The sequence below is a fragment of the Pleurodeles waltl genome, chromosome 1_2 (assembly GCF_031143425.1).
Source record: "Pleurodeles waltl isolate 20211129_DDA chromosome 1_2, aPleWal1.hap1.20221129, whole genome shotgun sequence".
Taxonomy (NCBI): domain Eukaryota; kingdom Metazoa; phylum Chordata; class Amphibia; order Caudata; family Salamandridae; genus Pleurodeles; species Pleurodeles waltl.
In genome coordinates, this window is record NC_090437.1 from 212,709,693 (window position 1) to 212,731,162 (window position 21,470).

Genomic DNA, 21,470 nt, shown 5'->3' on the forward strand with positions numbered 1-21,470 from the left:
GACTGGACAAGAACACTCACAACAGCAAAGAACTCTTCAACATCGTCAAAGAGCTCTCCAATCCTAATGCCAACTCCAACGCCCTCACAAGACCTCTGCAACTCCCTCGCTACCTTCTTCCATTTTAAGATCACCGACCTACACGACAGCTTCGGACACCAGAGCCTGCCAACCACCACAGAACCCACTACCCCAGCCATCACCCTCAACACCTGGACTCACATCAGCACGGAGGAGACCAAAGCTACCATGAACTCCTTCCACTCCGGTGCCCCCTCGGACCCCTGCCCACACTTCATCTTCAACACAGCCGACGACATAATCGCCCCGCATCTCCAGACCATCATCAACAGCTCGTTTGCCTCTGCCGCCTTCCTCGAGAGCTGGAAACACGCGGAAGTCAACGCCCTCCTGAAGAAACCTACGGCGGACCCCAGTGACCTGAAGAACTTCCGCCCCATCTCGCTCCTCCCCTTCCCTGCCAAAGTCATAGAGAAGACCGTCAACAAGCAACTGACCAATTTCCTTGAAGACAACAACCTACTCGACCCCTCGCAGTCCGGATTCCGAGCCAATCACAGCACAGAAACCGCCCTCATCTCAGTCACAGACGACATCAGAACTCTGATGGACAACGGAGAAACAGTCGCCCTCATCCTCCTCGACCTCTCGGCTGCCTTCAACACAATCTGTCACCGAACCCTAACATCCCGCCTGCGCTCCACCGGTATCCAAGGACTGGCCCTGGACTGGATCACCTCTTTCCTCTCTAACCGCTCCCAAAGAGTCTACCTCCCTCCGTTCCGCTCAGACCCCACCGAGATCATCTGCGGCGTCCCACAAGGCTCCTCGCTCAGCCCGACTCTCTTCAATGTCTACATGAGCCCCCTCGCCGACATCGTACGCAAACACAACATCAACATCACCTCTTACGCCAACGACACTCAGCTGACTGGCGCCAAGACCAACCTGCAAGATGGAATGAAAGACGTTGCAGAATGGATGAAACTCAGCCGTCTGAAACTGAACTCAGAAAAAACTGAAGTCTTCATCCTCAGAAACACCCCGTCCGCCTGGGACAACTCTTGGTGGCCCACGGCCCTAGGCACCGCCCCAACCCCCTCAGACCACGCACGCAACCTCAGATTCATCCTGGACCCGCTTCTCACCTTGACCAAACAAGTCAACGCCGTATCATCCTCCTGCTTCCTCACTCTCCGCATGCTCCGAAAGATCTTCTGCTGGATCTACGCCGAGACCAAAAAACTGTGACCCACGACCTCGTCACAAGCCGCCTGGACTACGGAAACACCCTATACTCAGGAACCACCGCTAAACTCCAGAAACATCTGCAGCGAATACAAAACGCCTCCGCCCGCCTCGTCCTCGAAATACCCCGCAACAGCCACATCTCCGCCCACCTGAGACACCTGCACTGGCTTCCCATCAGCAAAAGAATCACCTTCCGGCTCCTCACCCACGCACACAAAGCCCTCCACAACAAGGGACCTGAATACCTCAACCGTCGCCTCAGTTTCTACACGCCCACCTGTAGGAAGTTGGATCTGTATGTACTATTTCAAAGTAAGGAATAGTATGCACAGAGTCCAAGGGTTCCCCTTAGAGGTAAGATAGTGGCAAAAAGAGATAATACTAATGCTCTATTTTGTGGTAGTGTGGTCGAGCAGTAGGCTTATCAAAGGAGTAGTGTTAAGCATTTGTTGTACATACACACAGGCAATAAATGAGGAACACACACTCAGAGACAAATCCAGCCAATAGGTTTTGTTATAGAAAAATATATTTTCTTAGTTTATTTTAAGAACCACAGGTTCAAATTCTACATGTAATATCTCATTTGAAAGGTATTGCAGGTAAGTACTTTAGGAACTTTGAATAATTACCGTAGCATATATACTTTTCACATAAAACACAAATAGCTGTTTTAAAAGTGGACACTTTTTGCAATTTTCACAGTTCCTGGGGGAGATAAGTTATTGTTAGTTTCAACAGGTAAGTAAATCACTTACAAGTCTCAGGTTTGGGTCCAAGGTAGCCCACCGTTGGGGGTTCAGAGCAATCCCAAAGTTACCACACCAGCAGCTCAGGGCCGGTCAGGTGCAGAGGTCAAAAAAGTGCCCAAAACACATAGGCTTCAAAGGAGAGAAGGGGGTGCCCCGGTTCCAGTCTACCAGCAGGTAAGTACCCGCGTCTTCGGAGGGCAGACCAGGGGGGTTTTGTAGGGCACCGGGGGGGACACAAGTCAGCACAAAAGGTACACCCTCAGCAGCGCGGGGGCGGCCGGGTGCAGTGTGCAAACACGCGTCGGGTTTCCAATGGTTTTCAATGAGAGACCAAGGGGTCTCTTCATCGGTGCAGGCAGGCAAGGGGGGGGCTCCTCGGGGTAGCCACCACCTGGGCAAGGGAGAGGGCCTCCTGGGGGTCACTCCTGCACTGAAGTTCCATTCCTTCAGGTGCTGGGGGCTGCGGGTGCAGGGTCTTTTCCAGCCGTCGGGATTTCAGAGTCAGGCAGTCGCGGTCAGGGGGAGCCTGGGAATTCCCTCTGCAGGCGTCGCTGTGGGGGCTCAGGGGGGACAACTTTGGTTACTCACGGTCTTGGAGTCGCCGGAGGGTCCTCCCTGAGGTGTTGGTTCTCCACCAGTCGAGTCGGGGTCGCCGGGTGCAGTGTTGCAAGTCTCACGCTTCTTGCGGAGAGTTGCAGGGGTCTTTAAATCTGCTCCTTTGAAACAAAGTTGCAGTCTTTTGGAGCAGGGCCGCTGTCCTCGGGAGTTTCTTGTCTTTCTTGAAGCAGGGCAGTCCTCTGAGGATTCAGAGGTCGCTGGTCCTTTGGAAAGCGTCGCTGGAGCAGGTTTCTTTGGAAGGCAGGAGACAGGCCGGTAGGACCGGGGCCAAAGCAGTTGGTGTCTTCTGTTCTTCCTCTGCAGGGGTTTTTCAGCTCAGCAGTCTTCTTCTTCTTGTAGTTTCAGGAATCTAAATTCTTAGGTTCAGGGAAGCCCTTAAATACTAAGGCCCATATTTATACTTTCTGACGCAAAACTGCGCCAACGCAGTTTTGCGCCAAAAAAATTAGCGAAGGCTAACGCCATTCTGAAGCGCCATGCGGGCGCCGTATTTATTGAATGGCGTTAGCCGCCGGTGCTGTCTGGTGTGCGTTAAAAAAAACGACGTACACCAGGCAGCGCCGGCGTAGGGGGAAAATGGCGTATGGGCGTCCACAAATGGTGCAAGTCAGGCTGAGGCAAAAAAATCGCCACAACCCGATTTGCGCCATTTTTTTACGACACCCATCCCCCATTGAAATGACTCCTGTCTTAGCAAAGACAGGAGTCATGCCCCCTTGCCCAATGGCCATGCCCAGGGGACTTCTGTCCCCTGGGCATGGTCATTGGGCATAGTGGCATGTAGGGGGGCACAAATCAGGCCCCCCTATGCCACAAAAAAAAAAAATAATAATACTTACCTGGACTTACCTTAATGTCCCAGGGGTGGGTCCCTCCATCTTTGGGTGTCCTCCTGGGGTGGGCAAGGGTGGCAGGGGGTGTCCCTGGGGGCAGGGGAGGGCACCTCTGGGCTCATTCTGAGCCCACAGGTCCCTTAACGCCTGCCCTGACCCAGGCGCTAAAATCTGGCGCTAATGCGGTTTTTTTAGACCCGCCCACTCCCGGGCGTCATTTTTGCCCGGGAGTATAAATCCGACGCATATGCATCGGAGTCATTTTTTAAGACGGGAACGCCTACCTTGCATATCATTAACGCAAGGAAGGTGTTCACGCAAAAAAATGACGCTAACTCCATGAACTTTGGCGCTAGACGCGTCTAACGCCAAAGTATAAATATGGAGTTAGTTTTGCGTTGAATTTGCGTCGAAAAAAATGACGCAAATTCGGCGCAAACAGAGTTTCAATATGCCCCTAAATTTAAGGGCGTGTTTAGGTCTGGGGGGTTAGTAGCCAATGGCTACTAGCCCTGAGGGTGGGTACACCCTCTTTGTGCCTCCTCCCACGGGGAGGGGGTCACATTCCTATCCCTATTGGGGGAATCCTCCTTCTACAAGATGGAGGATTTCTAAAAGTCAGAGTCACCTCAGCTCAGGACACCTTAGGGGCTGTCCTGACTGGCCAGTGACTCCTCCTTGTTTTTCTCATTATCTCTCCTGGACTTGCCGCCAAAAGTGGGGGCTGGGTCCAGGGGGCGGGCATCTCCACTAGCTGGAGTACCCAGGGGCATTGTAACACGAAGCTTGAGCCTTTGAAGCTCACTGCTAGGTGTTACAGTTCCTGCAGGGGGAGGTGTGAAGCATCTCCACCCAGAGCAGGCTTTGTTTCTGTCCTCAGAGAGCACAAAGGCTCTCACCGCATGGGGCCAGAAACTCGTCTCTCAGCAGCAGGCTGGCACAGACCAGTCAGTCCTGCACTGAACAATTGGGTAAAATACAGGGGGCATCTCTAAGAGGCACTCTGTGTGCATTTTTTAATAAGTCCAACACTGGCATCAGTGTGGGTTTATTATTCTGAGAAGTCTGATACTAAACTTCCCAATATTCAGTGTAGCCATTATGGAGCTGCAGCCCTTAGAGACCTTCCCTGGCATCAGGGCCCTTGGTACCAGGGGTACCAGTTACAAGGGACTTACCTAGGTGCCAGGGTTGTGCCAATTGTGGAAACAATCGTACATTTTAGGTGAAAGAACACTGGTGCTGGGGCCTGGTTAGCAGGGTCCCAGCACACTTCTCAGTCAAGTCAGCATCAGTATTTAGGCAAAAAGTGGGGGGTAACTGCAACAGGGAGCCATTACTTTACACCACCTTCAACTTCGCTCCGCCAACCTCGCTCTCGCCGCCGTCCCTCGCATCCGCTGCACCACGGCAGGTGGGAAATCCTTCTCCTACCTGCCGGCCAAGACATGGAACTCCCTCCCCGCCAACCTCAGGACCACCCAGGACCACCCTGCATTCCGGAGGCAGCTCAAGACCTGGCTCTTCGAGCAGCAGTAACCCCCTTCCCCTAGCGCCTTGAGACCCACACGGGTGAGTAGCGCGCTTTATGAATGTTTTTGATTTGATTTGATTTGATGATTTGATGATGCAGAGAAATCCTGGGCATGCGGGATGAAGTCTCAGGAGCTGCGTTGATCCGGTGGCCGTCGCGTGGAAATTTCTGTCACATGGCAGGCGCTGCGTTGATTCTTCTTGCAGGACGTCGAGCTGCATCGTTCCAGTTTGGCGTGCAGTGATTTTCTGCCCACGATGCAGGCTGTGTGTCATTTCTGGCAGGCTGTGCATTGCATTTTGGCCGCACAAGGAGTTCTTTGCAGGAGGAAGTCTTTTTGGTCCTGAGACTTCAAGGAACAGGAAACAAGCTCTATCCAAGCCCTTGGAGAGCACTTCTCAGCAGAGCCAGAGGGCAGCCAGGCAGCAGGGCAGCAGTCCTTTGCAGAACAGAAGTCAGGTGAGTCCTTTGGGCAGCCAGGCAGTTCCTCTTGGCAGGTTGCAGGTTCTGGTTCAGGGTTTCTTCTCCAGTGGTATCTTGTCCAGAAGTGTCTGAGTTGGTAAGGTCAGAGGCCTTGTTTAAATACCCAAATGTGCCTTTGAAGTGGGGGAGACTTCAAAGAGTGGCCTAGAAGTGCACAAGGTCCCCTTTCAGTTCCATCCTCTTTGCCAGGGCCCCAGAAGTGGGCTGGCAGTCCATTGTGTGAGGGCAGGCTACTGTCCTTCCAAATGTAAGTGTCAGGCCCTCCACCCTCCCAGCCCAGGAAGACCCATTCAGTGTGCAGATGTGTGCAGGTGTGACTGAGCAGCCTGTGTTTGGGGTTGTCTAAGTGAAATGCACAAGGGAGCTGTCAAGTGACCGAGCCAGATGTGGATTGTGAGGCACAGAAGGATTTAAGTGTAGAGAAATGCTCACTTTCTAAAAGTGTCATTTCTAAAATAGTAATATTAAATCCAACTTCACCAGTCAGCAGGATTTTGTATTACCATTCTTGCCATACTAAGTATGACCTTGTTACTCCTTTCAGATCAGAATCTACCACTCAAACAGTATATGAGGGTAGCCTTAATGCTATCCTATGAAAGGAGCAGGCATCACAGCAGTGTAAAACGAATTTAGAAGTTTTTACAACTGGGACATATAGAACACACATGTTCATGTCCTGCCTTTTACCTATATAGCACCCTGCCCTATGGGCTACCTATGGTCTATCTTAGGGGTGACATATGTGGGGAATTTAAGGCTTGGAAATTACTTTTAAATGCCAAATTGAAGTGGCAGTGAAACTGCACACACAGGCCCTGCAGTGGCAGGCCTGAGACATGGTTAGGGGGCTACTTATGTGGGTGGCACAACCAGTGCTGCAGCCCACTAGTAGCATTTAATTTACAGGCCCCGGCACATGTAGCACACTTGACTAGGGACTTACAAGTAAATTAGAAAAGCCAATTGGTTATGAGCCAATGTCTCCATGTTTTAAGGAGAGAGCATAAACACTTTAGCATTGATTAGCAGTGGTAAAGTGCGCTGAGTCCTAAAGCCAGCAAACATTAGGTCAGAAAAAGAGAAGGAGGAAGGCAAAAAGTTTGGGGGTGACTCTACAGAATGGCCGTTTCCAACAGATGGTTTTGCATCAGAAAATTACGCTAGGCTGGTTAGAGTCATTTTTTTTTACTCTAACCTGCCTAATGTCATTTTTTGGTGTAAAACCCCCTTCTTCCATACCACCAGCTCCACCCGGCTAAAGTAATATTTTTTTTTACGCTAGGCTACCCTTTGCACTGACTTGCACCATTCCAGAAATATGGTGCCCGGCTGGTGCTCAGAAATGGTGCAAGCCGGTGCTAAATGTTTTGGTGCAAAACTGCATTAGTGTAGTTTTGCTCCAAAAAGAATAAATCAGGCCCTAAATTCCAGCCATTCTTCTTCCTGGTGTCTGGTTTGCTCAACAATCAACCTCTTGTACTTTGAAATATCCCCTTAAGAAAAAGAAATGAAAGTGTGCAGAATGTTTTTGTAGTGTGGATCAAGTTGGGTGGCACAAGTACTCTTTGAACTAGATGATGTCCTTTTGTAGCCATGCATTACAAGCCATGCAAAAGATTAAACTCTCATCCTTGACATGAACATGCTCTTCTGGGTTTTTGTTCACACGTCTGAGTGTGAACCTTTCAGACATCTTCATTAGCTGGTCTTGTACATTATACTGTCCTTCTTGCTAACTTCCTGTGTGAAAATTTTAAAAGGGAGTAGCATTTTAGCCAAGCATTTGTCTAGGCCCCATTTGCCTGCATCTAGGGTCTTTGCTCTCTTAATTGCATGCCCTCCACTTTGAATGACATAGTCAGGGATGTGGCTGTACTGCTCAAACAGATGTTTTGGCACCACCTGCATCAGGGCTTTAACTGGTACTCTATTAGCATGCTCAATAATCTGCAACTACTTCCAGGCTTTAAAAGAATGGCTAAAATGAGTGCAGATTCATCTGCAGGTGGACAGTATGTTGCTGACTATGGACCTCATTATGACATTGGCAGTAAATGCCGCCCACCACCACGCTGACGGCCACCAACATAATCCATATCCATTCGCCATATTATGACACACACACACCATTCCGACAGAATACAGCCACATACACAAATCTGCCAGCCCAAAGGTCAGTGCAAAAGTTGCTGTCCCAACACCAATACCGTTATGAATCACCACAGTGGACATTCAATGGCGGTAAACCATTGGTACACACCGCCGCGCTCAGAATGGACACCCACATACAAAACAACACTACATTGGCCAATACAAAAAACACACACCTGACACTCATACACACTAACCCAAATCCCAAGCCCTGCATGCCATACCAATGAATGGACAGCCCTCCCAGCCCTGCATGGACACCTATCACCAAAGCATGCACAGCATAGGGGAACTAACAATCCCACAATATATCACCATACACAATCAAAGGTGGCAGGGCAAAAGCAACCACAGAGGGGAGGATAGGGATGTACAATATGTCACAGGCATGAAGCATAATACATCTCTTACATAACCACAGGTGCCCCAGCCAATGCAAGTGGAGAGGAGGTGCCACAACTATCCAGTCCCACACAGAGGATGCCCCCAGTGATGACAGTAACTCCTGACTTCAGGATCTGGACCAACAACCTGGCCCATCAGGGACCACTGGACAGTCAGTACCCCCAGCTCACTCAGAGACCACCACAGAGCCTCCCACATCAGGATCCAACACCACAGCACCCACCCAGTGTGCCCACACCTCTGTCCCCAGAACACATCAATCAGCAGTGTGCCCACCTGTACAGAGACCCCAGATCACACGCACCCCCAAGACAATCAGGGACCTGGGGTCAGTGGCATTGGGCACACTGTTCAGGGTACAGAGGCACAGGCCAACAGGGACACTGGGAGGACTGCTGTGCGCCCGGGGGAGGACAGGACCAGGGAACGGACTCTCCAGGAAGCACTCTCCGATAACCTGGGAGCCTACCAACATTCCCAGGACACGATGGGGCAGATCTTTGACAACCTGCAGGAGAACAGGCGGCTGCAGGAGGGACCGTGTCAGGTGATCAGGGAGGACTTGCAGGCCATTAACACCACCCTGATCTCCATAGCAGGGGTGCTGGCAGACATGGCCAACATCTTGAAGGAGGCAACAGCACACCAGCAGGCCCCTACCACTAGCTAGTCCAGTGACCAGCCCTCCACTTCCGCTTCCGTTAGTGGGCAGGAGGCCCCACCACCGGACCCATAGGCCACCAGCATCCTTCCCCCTGCAGAAGGTGAACCACCCCGCAAATGTTCCCTGCAACCCAGACAGAAGCCAGAAAGACTTGCCAAGACACCCGCCTATAAATAAGACTTTCCTGATTGTCCCCCTTGTGTCCCACTCATTTCACCTTGTCCACCTTGAACTGCTGTTCCTCCCCTTCCTATGCCCCCCTGGACACTGGACCTGTGCTACAAACAGACTGGAACAATACCCTGGACTTTCCTCCATCATCACCCCATTCCATTGCACATTCCCTTAAATTTCTTAGCACTACAATAGACACCCTTGAACACAATTCAACTACTTGTATGTCATGTGTTGCAAATGTGTATTTATCGAAACAGTTACATCCATTGCAAATAAACTGTATATTATTAGAGCATAGAAATAATGACTTGTAGCTGGCTGTAGTAAGCACATCAGTACACAGTTGTTATATCACCAACATCTGTAAATTGACAAACAATAGGTAACAGTAAGTAGAGGTAAAAAGAAGTTAATGTCATCATGCCACAACCACACATAATACACCAATAGTCATAGAAATGTGCAGTTGCACTGTCTCACCTGTGTGTCATTGGACGTACTGACGGATAACTGATGTTCTGTTGTCCTCAGCCTCATACTCAGCCTCTTCATACTCACTGTCATCAGGGTCTACTGCTGCCACAGGGGCATCTCCTGTCTCCTCCTCTCGCATAAAATGGCATCTGAGGGCCAGGTTGTGCAACATGCAGCATGCCACTACTATCTGGCAGACCTTCTTGGGTGAGTAGCATAGGGCTCCACCTGTCGGATGGAGGCAAATGAACCTGGCCTTCAGGAGGCCGAAGGTCCTCTCGATGATCCGTCTGGTTCGCCCATGTGCCTCATTATAACGTTCTTCAGCCCTTGTCCTGGTATTCCTCCCAGGAGTCAGCAGCCCTGACAGGTTTGGGTAGCCAGAGTCACCTGGAAGTATTGAGGGACAACATGTAGCCGCACACAATCCTATGGGGTCAACACCAGAGGCATACACTAACATACAGTGGGCGAGGACAAAGGCTCACCTATTAGCCACACCCTGTGCCTTTGTAGTTGGGCCATCACATTTGGGATGCTGCTATTCCTCAGGACAAAGGCATCATGCACCGACCCAGGATATTTAGCATTGACGTGGGAGATGTACTGGTCCGCTAGGCACACCATCTGCACATTCAGTGAGTGGAAACTCTTACGATTCCTGTACACCTGTTCATTCTGGCGGGGGTACAAATGCAATATGTGTACCGTCAATCACCCCAATAATATTGGGGATATGTCCCATTGCATAGAATCCGGCTTTCACAGTGGCCAAATCTACTACCTGGGGGAAAGCAATCTAGCTGCACATGTGTTTTATCAGGGCAGACAACACTCTTGCCAGCACGAATGGGAACATTATCTGTGACATTCCTGCTGCCAAGCCCACTGTCACTTGGAAAGAACCTGTTGCCAGGAAATGGAGCACTGATAGCACTTGCACAAGAGGGGGGATCCCAGTTGAACGACGGATAGATGAGATAATAATAGACTCCATTTGTGCACACAGCTCTGTGATTGTGGCCCGGTCCAGTCTAAAGGTGAGTATAATGTGCCTGTCCTCCAGTGTAGCTACATCCACCAGGGGTCACCTACTATTCATCCGCAGCGGTAGGTATCTAAGGGACACAAGAGTGAGTAGGCCGTCTCAATTGGAAGAACAAAACCACAACTGCAGTCCACATGGCACACTTATGTATTGGGACAATGTTAAAGGCGAAATAAGTGCCAATCTAATCTGTAACACAGTAATTGTCGATTTGCCCGTCTCCTCCCCCTGAAATTGCCGCCGCCTGTCCTGTATGTAAGGACAGGTGGAAGTGAGGTAATTCCCCCAACTTTAGCCGTCGTGGTGGAAGGCGATCTTGCAGCGCCGTGCAATTCCTCATTGGATAATATGGGGCTCTATGGAGTACAACGGCCAATGGGGATCTGTGTCGGCGGTGATGGTGTACACCGCCACGATGAGACCACCATTTTCTATCTGATTCCTCACTTGTTTCCCGACCTTCAACAGGAGAACACCCACACTGCGCGTGCTACTGTGACCTGTGTCTGTAACCTACCATGGCCCGTGTGACTGGGGAAAGGGCCCCAGCCTTCATTTCGGAGGAGTTGGAATAAATGGGGGATGGGGTCCTACCCTAGTATGGACAGCTGTATGGGCCTCCAGACCAACAGGTGAGTACACTTTGAGCACAATGCATGTGGGGAGGATGCATGGAGATGTGTGTGCAAGCATCATGTAAGGGGGGTCAGGGTGGGGGGAATGTCTTGTGATGGTGTACATGGTGTGCGCTGGGCTATGTGTTTGCCAATGGTAATGGAAATGGTTATGGTGCGCCATTTGTGTGACAGGCTGGACTGTTTGTTTAATGGTGTTCTCCTGTCTTTATTGCCTCTGTAGGTCAGCGCCCATCAAAAGAATGGAATATGGCGTGCCATCGCCAAGGACGTGCGGACCCTGGGATATTTTGAGGCAGGCAGAGCAGCCACTGTCGGAAATGGTGGGAGGACCTGAAAAGCTGGGCATGGAAGACCGCGGAGGCCTAGCTGGGGATGGCCTCCGAACGAGGAAGGGGTGCCTGTCAGAACATGACCCCCCTGCTGGCCTGCACACTGGCAGTGGCCTACCCTGAGCTGGTTGGGAACTTGAGGGAATCAGAGCAGCCACAAGGGGGTGAGTACAGTGGGTATCATTACATATTTTGGCTGGTGGGGTGGTATCCGGGTGGTGGACATGTGTTAGTGGGTGCCCCTAAGGCCAGGCCAGACATTGCAGTGTGGGTCATCTGAAGGGTAATGGGTGTATGGCAAATACAGGTAACCTAGCTTGTTAGCCAGGGCATCGTGGGTTCCAGGAATGCTGCATTGGCGGTGTGTGCTTCTCATCTTGTCTTAGTGACTAGCTATATCACTGGTAGTGCAATGCTTAGTGCTTACGCCTGTTCCCTGTGTGTGACGGTGATGTGTATGCCTATTGTGGTGTTGGTGCAGTCATTGACCCAGTGTATCCTTTGTCTCTCACCCCCATTTCTTGTTTTGTCATCCTGTCCTTGTGTGCACTAGCATCATCTGGTGGAGGAGCAGGGGCACTGGTGACAGAGGGAGTTGCATCCCACAGGACCAAGGAGGCAGAATCCACTGACACCGAGGGAACCAGTAGGACACAGGACAAGGGGAGCACCACGGCAGACACTGGAGGAGACAACACAGACTCAGATACCTCCTCCGATGGGAACTCCCTGGTGGTGGCGGACACCTCTCTGACCACCCCAACTGCAGGTACATCTGCCACCCCTGTACCAGCATGGCCCTCCCAGCAGCCCCTCAGCGAGTTGCCCGTGTCTGCTCACCCTGGATGGTAGGCATCTCCTTCGCCCAGGCACCTCAGCCGCTGCCCCTGTGAGCCCTGCTGCGCTGAGTGAGGAGGCTATTGACCTCCTGAGATCCATCTCTATAGGACAATCAACCATTGTGAATGCCATCCAGGGGCGGGTATCCGAGATACAGCAGTGCAATGCATTCCCAGAGGGCATTCACTCTGGTTTAGTGGCCTAACCAAGATTGATTCAGGCTCTGGTCTCATCTCTGATGGCAGCCATTGTCCCTGTTTCTACCATCCCCCTCCAACTTCCACTTCCCAGTCCCATTCTCCTCAACCCCAACCCATCCCAGGCACAAATACAGATGAACATGCTCACAAGGCAACACCCAAGAGTGTCACAGGCAAACACAAGCACCACACTTCATCCCACAAGCAGTCATGCAAACAGCACACAGTTGCAGACACGACAACATCCACTGCCTCCACTGTCTCCCTCTCCTCCTTCTCCTCCACCTCCCTCCCAGTCACGTCAACAGTCACACCTGCATGCACTACATCAACATCGACAACCAGCATCACCACACGAAGCAGAACACACACCTCACTGGCAGACACCTCCACAACAGCCATGCACGCGTCCCATCTGTCCTCTCCCACCCAGTCTGTCCCACCCAAAGGAGATAAACACAAGCACTCACACACCCAACAGCCATCCACCTCACATCAGCATTCAGCCCATGCACCTGCACCCAAATCCAGCAGACATACACCTCCTACAACTACTCCCTCAACCTCCACTCCCATCACTCCTCCCTCCTCCCGCCCCCACCATCCCTAAAAAGCTTTTCCTTTCCCAACTTGACCTCTTCCCTCCCCCTTCCCCTTCCCCCCTTCCTGCCCGTATGAGCAGGGTACGAAAGACCCAGCCCAGCACCTCACCCAAACAGTACACAGAGAAAGTGGTAGCACCACCTACTCGTGGTAGAAAGGATACCACACCTCCATCGAAGAAGGGGAAGGAGGCTGCACCTACAGGCAAGAAGGGGAAGGGGCTGCACCTTCATACAAGAAGAGGAAGGAGGTTGCACCTCCATGCAATTAGGGGAAGGAGCCTGCACCACCAAGCAAGAAGAGGAAGGATCCTGCACCTCCATCCAGGAACGGGAAGAGGCCATCCACCCCTGCCAGGAAGGGTAAGGGATCCACACCCCATGTAATGGAGGAGAGGAAGCCCTCTACACCAGTGGAGGATGTCAGGGTGACACTTCCACCACCACCAGCTGTCACGAGGTCCCCACCCCCAACTGATGAACTGCAGCCATCAGCACCTGCAGAGGCTACCCAGGAGGCTCCTCCATTCACCACAACAAAGCAACCATCAGCACCTGCAGAGGCTGCCTAAGAGGCTCCTCATCCACCAAGACACTGCAGCCATCAGCACCTTCAGAGGCTGCCCAGGAGGCACCTCTATCCACCACAACACTGTAGCCTTCACCACCTGCAGATGCTGCCAAGGAGGCACCTCCATCCACCATGACACTGCAGCCATCAGCAACTGCAGAGGCTGCCCAGTAGGCACCTACATCGCCAGCTACACTCCAGGGCTGCTGTATGAGTTGCCCCCTCCAGAACCAGTGAGAAAGTCACCCACCTGAGAGACTGTGGTCTTGCACTCCCCAGGACAGAGCAATTGGCAAGTTGCCCCCTCCAAAACCAGTGGGGAAGTCATCCACCTGAGAACTGTGACTGTGCACTCCCCAGGAAAGAGCAATGGGCATGTTGCCCCCTCTAGAACCAGTGTGGAAGTCACCCACTCCAGAGACTGTGGCCTTGCACTCCCCAGGACTGAGCAATGGGCAGGGAGCCCCATCCAGAACTAGTGGGAAAGTCACCCACTCTAGAGACTGTGGCCTTGCACTCCCCAGGACTGAGCAATAGGCATGGAGCCCCATTCAGAACCAGTGAGGAAGTCACCCACTCCAGAGACTGTGGCCTTGCACTCCCCAGGACAGATTAATGGGCATGGAGCTCCATCCAGAACCAGTGGGCTTGTTCCTGCATCCGGCTGAGATGCCCCCTCTCCCCCTGAGGTACCTGCCCATTTGCAAAATGACGCCTCTGCAGAGTACTATCGGATGAAGTCAGGATTCGAGTTGGGCCACAGACTGTGCCTTGGGACCATGTGGGCCCTTTGAACATTGGACTGGGCAGTGTCCCTTTGTGTACATGTGTACATATCTGTTTCATTGACAAATTGATTAAGTTATTGAGTTGTTGATTTGATCCATTCCTGTTGCCCTTGCATTATTCTGACGTGCCTCGGGGACAAATTGTTTTTTGTGTGTGGAGCAGGTTGTATGTGTGGTGGGTGGGTGTCGTGTGTGTGTGTGTCACTCTAGTGTTCCTCCCTCCCTCCCTTGGGTGCTAGGCGGCTGTATTTACCATCATCATCTTCGTTGGCTTTGGTGTTCCAGGTGGAGCATAACATAGAAGATCATCGGGAAAACTTGCAGTTTGGGTTTCATGGCAGTGTTGTTCTTCCCTGTGTCTCCGATGATGAGTCCTTTCTCTTCTGTGATGCGTTTCCGCCAGGGTTTTGATGGCGTTGGTACCACCCCGGGAAAAGGTGGCGGAATGCAGGGTCAAAACATGGTGGGCGGTACTTTGTCTTCTGTTGTTGGCTACTGCTGTGGAGAGTGTTGTTTACGTTCTGGTGGTTGGTGTGGTACATTTGCTATATATGGGAGTTATCACCACCATGGTCATAATTTGGCAGTACTTAAACTTCGTACTTGTATAGCGCACTACTCACCCATTAGGGTCTCAAGGTGCTGTATGCATACTGCTGTGGAACCCCTCCTGGCTTTTCCCTGTGAGGTGCCCACTCCTGGGCAACCTCCAAGGTAAAGCCAGGCATCCCAGCGCTGTTGGGGCCATTGTGGAGATTAAGCAAGCTATGGCCCAGAGTTACAGAGTGGGACCCATGAATTAGATTAGGCACCGATGCGAGAATGATCAGGTCCAAGGAAATTGAGTCCAAGACCCACCAAGGCGGGAATTGAACCCTGGTCCCTGGCCAGATTTCTGCATCAGGGTCTGCCGCTCTAACCATTGAGCCACACTTCTCTACTTGCTACCACCCTTTTGGCGGTATTACCGCCACTTTATCACTCACCGCCAATGTCATAATGAGGGCCTTTGTGTTCTAACTGGCATTGGCATAAGGATTGAGATATGAATTACTTGTGAAAGGTTTTTTGTAACACAAAATGTATTTAAAATGTTTTTAACACTCACTGACAAATTGATTGATTAATTATGATGATGGCATGATTTAAGGTGCTTCTTAGGATCTGATAATTTTCAATACTATAGCATTCTTGCACTTTGCATAATGAATGTGTGTCAGATAGGCTTAGAAAATGCAATACAACATTAGCAAATTGTAGTAATGAGTAGAATTTTTGTTTTGAAGCAATACATTATGATTTGCAAGATTTATTTTTAATATTTAGATATTTGCACGCTTTACATGGTGAAATGTTTTGATATTTTTGTAAAAGCCATAATGATGACCAACCTCTATGTCCATGAAGATGCAACAAGTCATATGAGCATATATAACTGTACAGGAAGTGTTGTCACTTTGTTGTGAACAAGATTGTTGTGTATGACAGAAGTGCATTAAGCAGCCTCCTTTTGTTTTAAAGACTTATCCTTGAGCAGCTTGACGTGTTGGCATCTTTGTATTTATATTTGGATTTAAGGACTGTTCTATTTGAGATTTCACAAGTAAGTTAAAAAAACATTTGTAAAAGGATATTGAACAACTTGTTTGTTTGATAGGGGCATGCAACAGGATTTAACTGTACTTTTATTTGATTTTTTAAAATTATTGTGGGGGGTGGCCTGCATTTGGGATCTAGTTATAGTTTTACTTGTAAGTTTTGTTGTACAAAGGAAAAATGTTTAACGGTTCACTACATTTTCTCCATGTTTTGTTTTGTAAATTTGCAATATTAATTAAATTGATGTTAATGTTAAGTGATGTAGCCTGCTAATGTAACAGGCCTTCCAGCTGTAGGCCCAGTACTAGTCATGGGTGCATGATGAAAAAACAACTGTTTGTGGTGTCTGTGGAGATGAAATACCATGGATGCCATTAGATTAAAGATAACAAAATGTTGTTTGGCGGTATTTCACATTTTGTTCTGCAAAGTGTGTATGGGGGGTTATAGTATTTGATGCCTTTGTATGATGTGTGTTGTTGTTGTGAAATTGTTTAGCCCCCTTAATTTTATTTTTGGGCATTACTAATACTGACTTAATGCTGTTTTTTTCTCCTGTACCAATACCCTCTTTGTCTGGCCAGTGCGTGAGAGTGTTTGTCATAGGCTACCATTTGTCTTTGTTCCCCATGCCATGTGGCCAGGGGCCCTTTTTTGTGTAGTCAAAATCATACTTCTATACCTGCACCCAGTAGTCCTGCATATGTTCTTCTTTGTTGGGAAGGTCATGACTACTTGCTGTTTGTAGTTTAACCAGGTGGCCGGTGGCCATTTTGTGTAGGCAGCCAGTGTGCTTTAGTCCTGCATATGTTCTTCTTGGTTGAGGTGGACATGCCTCTTTGCTGGTTGTTGTTTGACCATGTGGCTGGCAGCCATTTCGTGTAGACAGCCAGTGTGCTTTCGGCCTGCATGTGTTCCTCTTTGTTGTGCTGGCCATACCTCCTTGTTGGTTGTTGTTTCGACCATGTGGCTTGTGGCCAGTTTGAGTAGGCAGCCAGTGTGCTTTAGGGCTTCATGTGTACTTCATTTTTGTGGTGACCATGCCTCCTTGCTGGTTGTTGTTTGACCATGTGGCTGGCGGCCATTTTGTGTGTTTACTCAGGCCTAGTAGGTCAATGCTTATTACTAAATGTACTGTATGATTAGTTTTTTATATTTTCTTATATACTTTTTTTTGCATTTTCCACCTCCACCACTCTTTGCCTCCCAAATCCCTGTGTTTTTCATGCTAGTCCCCTTTCCCTGGAACATCAGCAACTGCAATCTATTTTATCCCTTTCTTTCAATTTTTTTCACAACCTTTATTTTATTTACATTTATAATATCAGTCTGATAATAATAATATTTAAATATTTTTTAAACTTTTTTTCATTGCTTTTCATTTTTTTTAAAATAAATTAAAATTTTATTTTATTTGTTCCTATTTTCCCCATTAGCCCCATGTCTGGCATAGGCGTACAGTTGCATTACATTACATAACATCACATTATTCAAGGATTATTATTATTTTATTTGTCACCAGAACCTCCCTGAGTGCCACATGCTAACTTAATGCAGACAGAGAAAGCTAACAGTTACATTCTGTATGTTGTAGTTGTTGCTCCTTCTTATTCTTCATGACTGTACATGATAATGAAAGTTAATGTTGGTGGGTTGTTTTTACAAAAGGATATGCTGTATTATAATTATTAATAAGTCTAATTTAGTAACTATTCTTTGATATTGTTTGTTTCTACTACTAATGCAACTGCAACAACAAGCCACGTTTCACTGATCCTTCTTGCATGTCTGCTTTTAAGTACACGAAGAGAAAGAGACATCACCCACAGTCTTGCCAGACAGAAGGCCTGTGCTCGACGTGATGCGTGACCACACTCATGCCCACACAGACATCTCTTCAGCTTGTGAAGCTAAGTGCTACTGCTGACTGACAGCTTCAAGATGGCCCCAAAGAAAGCTGCTACCAAGAAAACCACCAGTGATAGAAAGGAACTTCCCACCACTGGTATGTTGCTTCTGACCTTTTTTGGGCAAAGACGTGTGCCTGCCACACCAGCGTCTGGGGAGTAAGTTGGGAACACCACTCCCACATCAGTGGCCCCATTCCAACTTAGGCCCAATTCCATGCCTGGCACAGAGGCAGCCTCTCTAATCACAGGAGCGCCGACGAGCAGTAAGGTGGAATTGGACTTATCTCTTTCTCAAAGTAGTACTCAGTCAGGTCAGGAAATTCAGGCCAGTGAACAACAACAGCCATAGCCTGCGATAGCAGTTCCTTCAAAGTAGGAGCACATCAGGATGTTGAGCTTCTTGCTGAGGAAGCCGAAGAAGCCCCTCTTTCACAGTACTCACTGTTTTCCAGATCTCCCCCATCTTCTTCCTCAAGCCCCCCATCTGATGATCAAGACTCCACTTGGATGCCACCTCAGTCTGAGACACGCCAGGAGAGGCAAGGAGTGAAAAGTAAGGTTCCTGAAAGCCTTAGAGTTATAGATGAAGAAGAGGAGTATGACAAGTCTGATGATGAGCCAGTCATCATGGATGTTAGCCCAGCCCAAGTGGAGTCAAACATTACCCCATCTTCTCAACTTGCTCCAAGAAATGTGGCACCAATACCACCACCTCCACCAGCTTCCGTATTAACAAGGCCCCGGTGCGACCCACATCCACACCCACCTCAGTAGAAGAAGGCACTGCAGAGAAGCAAACGTCATCAAACAACATGCACTTACCGCCACTTCTTAAGACATTGGCAGTGGCACCAGTGTTAGAAAGTTGACCTCCCCAGTTTGGGACTTCTTTACAGTTAGTGAAAAGGTGTCAAACATTGCCATATGCTCCATTTGCCGAGTAAGTGTTAGTCGGGGTAAGCTTGATACAAACTATGGAACTGGATGCCAAACAACCCATTTGAGAAAACACCACACAATCTGCTGGGAGGCGCACCTTAGCATCCAAAAGGAAAAGCCTGCAAGTGGTGTTAGTGAAGGTGTTGAAAGCAAGGAACCTGATCCGATCATGGTGGAAGGTGAAGGTGAAGAAGAGAGTGACATTTTTGTTACACAAATCAACCCTGTCCCTAGCAGTGCAGTAGTATTGTTGCCCACATGAGCAACATCACAATGGCACAGGAAGACTCAGAGTCACGTCGAAACACCAAGGCAAGAACCTAAAGTGGCTGCCCTGCCACTGTCTTCTAAGTTGCCTGTATCAGTGGTACCAGCAAAGAAAAAAAATCCAGGCTACTATTACTGCCATGTTTAGGCAGGGGAGGCAGGTCAAACGCAACCACCCAACGGCACGTTTGTACAACAGGAAGCTAGCTAACATGTTAGTGTTAGACCTCCTCTCTTTTTCTTTAGGGAAAGGAGTGGGTTTTCTGGAATTTGTGGTGGCTACCTGCCCGAAATGGAAGGTTCCCAGCCTGACCTATTTCACCAGAGTTTCTGTTCCAGTGATACATCATGATGTGCTGGAATTGGTCTGACAAGCTTTGCAGCACAGTGCTGTCCAGACAATCAACCTGACGACAGACTTGTGGAACAGTTGCCAAGCACCTGCACTCTGGATCTCTTTTGTGGGGGTTACAAAAATTATATCTGCAGGTGCTGACACAGCTGAAATTTTTAATGGTGCTCAGAAGCATCCCATACAGCTGCAAACATCTTGGATGACTTTAACAACAAGTTTTTTGAATGGCTGTCCCCCAGAGGGCTTAACGTTGGATTTGTTGACACTGACAATGGCAGTAATATAGTTAAGGCTGTGTCAGATAGTGACTATTTCAGGGTCCTGTGTTTGCTGCACTACATAAACATATTTGTACAAGACTTCCTCAAAACAAAATTCGAGTAAGTAACTTACTGTCCACATTCAGAAAAATCTACAGTCATTTCAGTCATTCATTTAAAGCCCGCAAGCTGTTGAGGATTATCCAGCATAATAATTGAATGCCAGTTAAAGCCCTCATACAGGAGGTGCCAACATGTTGGAATTTTACTTATTACATGTTAGAGTGTCTATTTGAGCAGTACAGACTGACCAATGAATATGTCATGCAAAGAGGGGATGCAACTGTGAAAGGCATGTTCATCAAGATAGATCAATGGGGCCTGGTCAAATGCCTGACAGAGATGCTGCTTCCTCTTGAAATTTTCACAAGGAAAGTAAGCAAGGAGGACTGTACTATGGGTCAAGCTAACGCATTGGTGCACATGCTGCACAAACAGCTAAAGAAGGTGTCCTAAAAGTACACAGCTGTGGATCGGTAGATGCACACGAGATGGCAGAGAGCTTAATCCTTTGCTTATCTGTTAATACAAGGCTTCAAAGAGATATTGTGTCATCCAAACATTACATTAGTGCCACAATTCTTGATCCACGGTACAAACAATTATTGGCCACTTTCATTCCTTTTTCAGACGGGAATGTTTTAACCTACAAGGTATGGTTTGCTGAGCAAACCAGAGACCTAGAAAAAGAACGGCTGGAAATTAGAGGCCCACTCATGGGCAGAAGTTCTGGGCTGCAGCCTACAACTTCCATAGAGGCTGCAGACAGTGCTATTGGCTCACAGCAGCCAAAACCAACACCAGAAATAACAACAGGAACAGGAGCAGCAGCCCCAAAATCTGCATTTAATTGTTTTTTTAAAGGCAGGGCTTAAGTCCACTGCAGAGGTGAAGGCAAAAGAGCTCGAGCAAGTGGAGCACCAAAACTATTTAGTGGATGGCCCAGGCTTACCTGGATGACCCAAAATAGGTCTATCTGGTTCAAAACCCATTGGCGTATTGGTATGGGAAGAGGTACCAATAGACAGTGAGCAGCAGGCTGACATAAAGTATCTGGCTTGCCCTGAAGCCATTTTGTCTGCTCAGTGTGTGTTCAGTGCAGCTGGTGCAGTTATGACAGTGAGAAGAACCAGTCTATGCCCTAAAACATCAAGTGATTGACCATGATCAAAATGAATCAGCACTTTTTTACCACCAAATTACAGCATACCTGAAGTACAACAGGAGGTGGATGAGGGTGATGATTGGTCGGACTTAGCTCATGGTAGTGTGCTAGCAAACTAACTTCTGGGTGGACCACCTGAGAGTGAGGACAAACTCTACTTCCCTGACTAGACCAGGGGCACCATACAGCTTTCTACTTTCTACTATGAACAGCTTTGAAAAAAAAAGTAGCTAGTTGTGGGGACGTTATTGTTTGTTTCTGTCTAAATGACTAAAGAACCCCAACAGTTTTAGGCACATGTATGGCCGAATTGTAGTTGGACCAGGGTGCACGGAAGAAGCCCCCAAGCTCCCCAAAATCACTTTAAGGAGATTTGAGAGACACTGCCTGCCTCCCTTCTGTGCGTATCCTTTCTTTTGGCCCCTAGCAGGGCTGGCCCAGATATTGGATATTTACAACTTACTGGCCAATGTGTGTTTCATTTCCTGAATCAAAGAGGATCAGCAATGTGCCAGTATTTTTGATTGGAACAG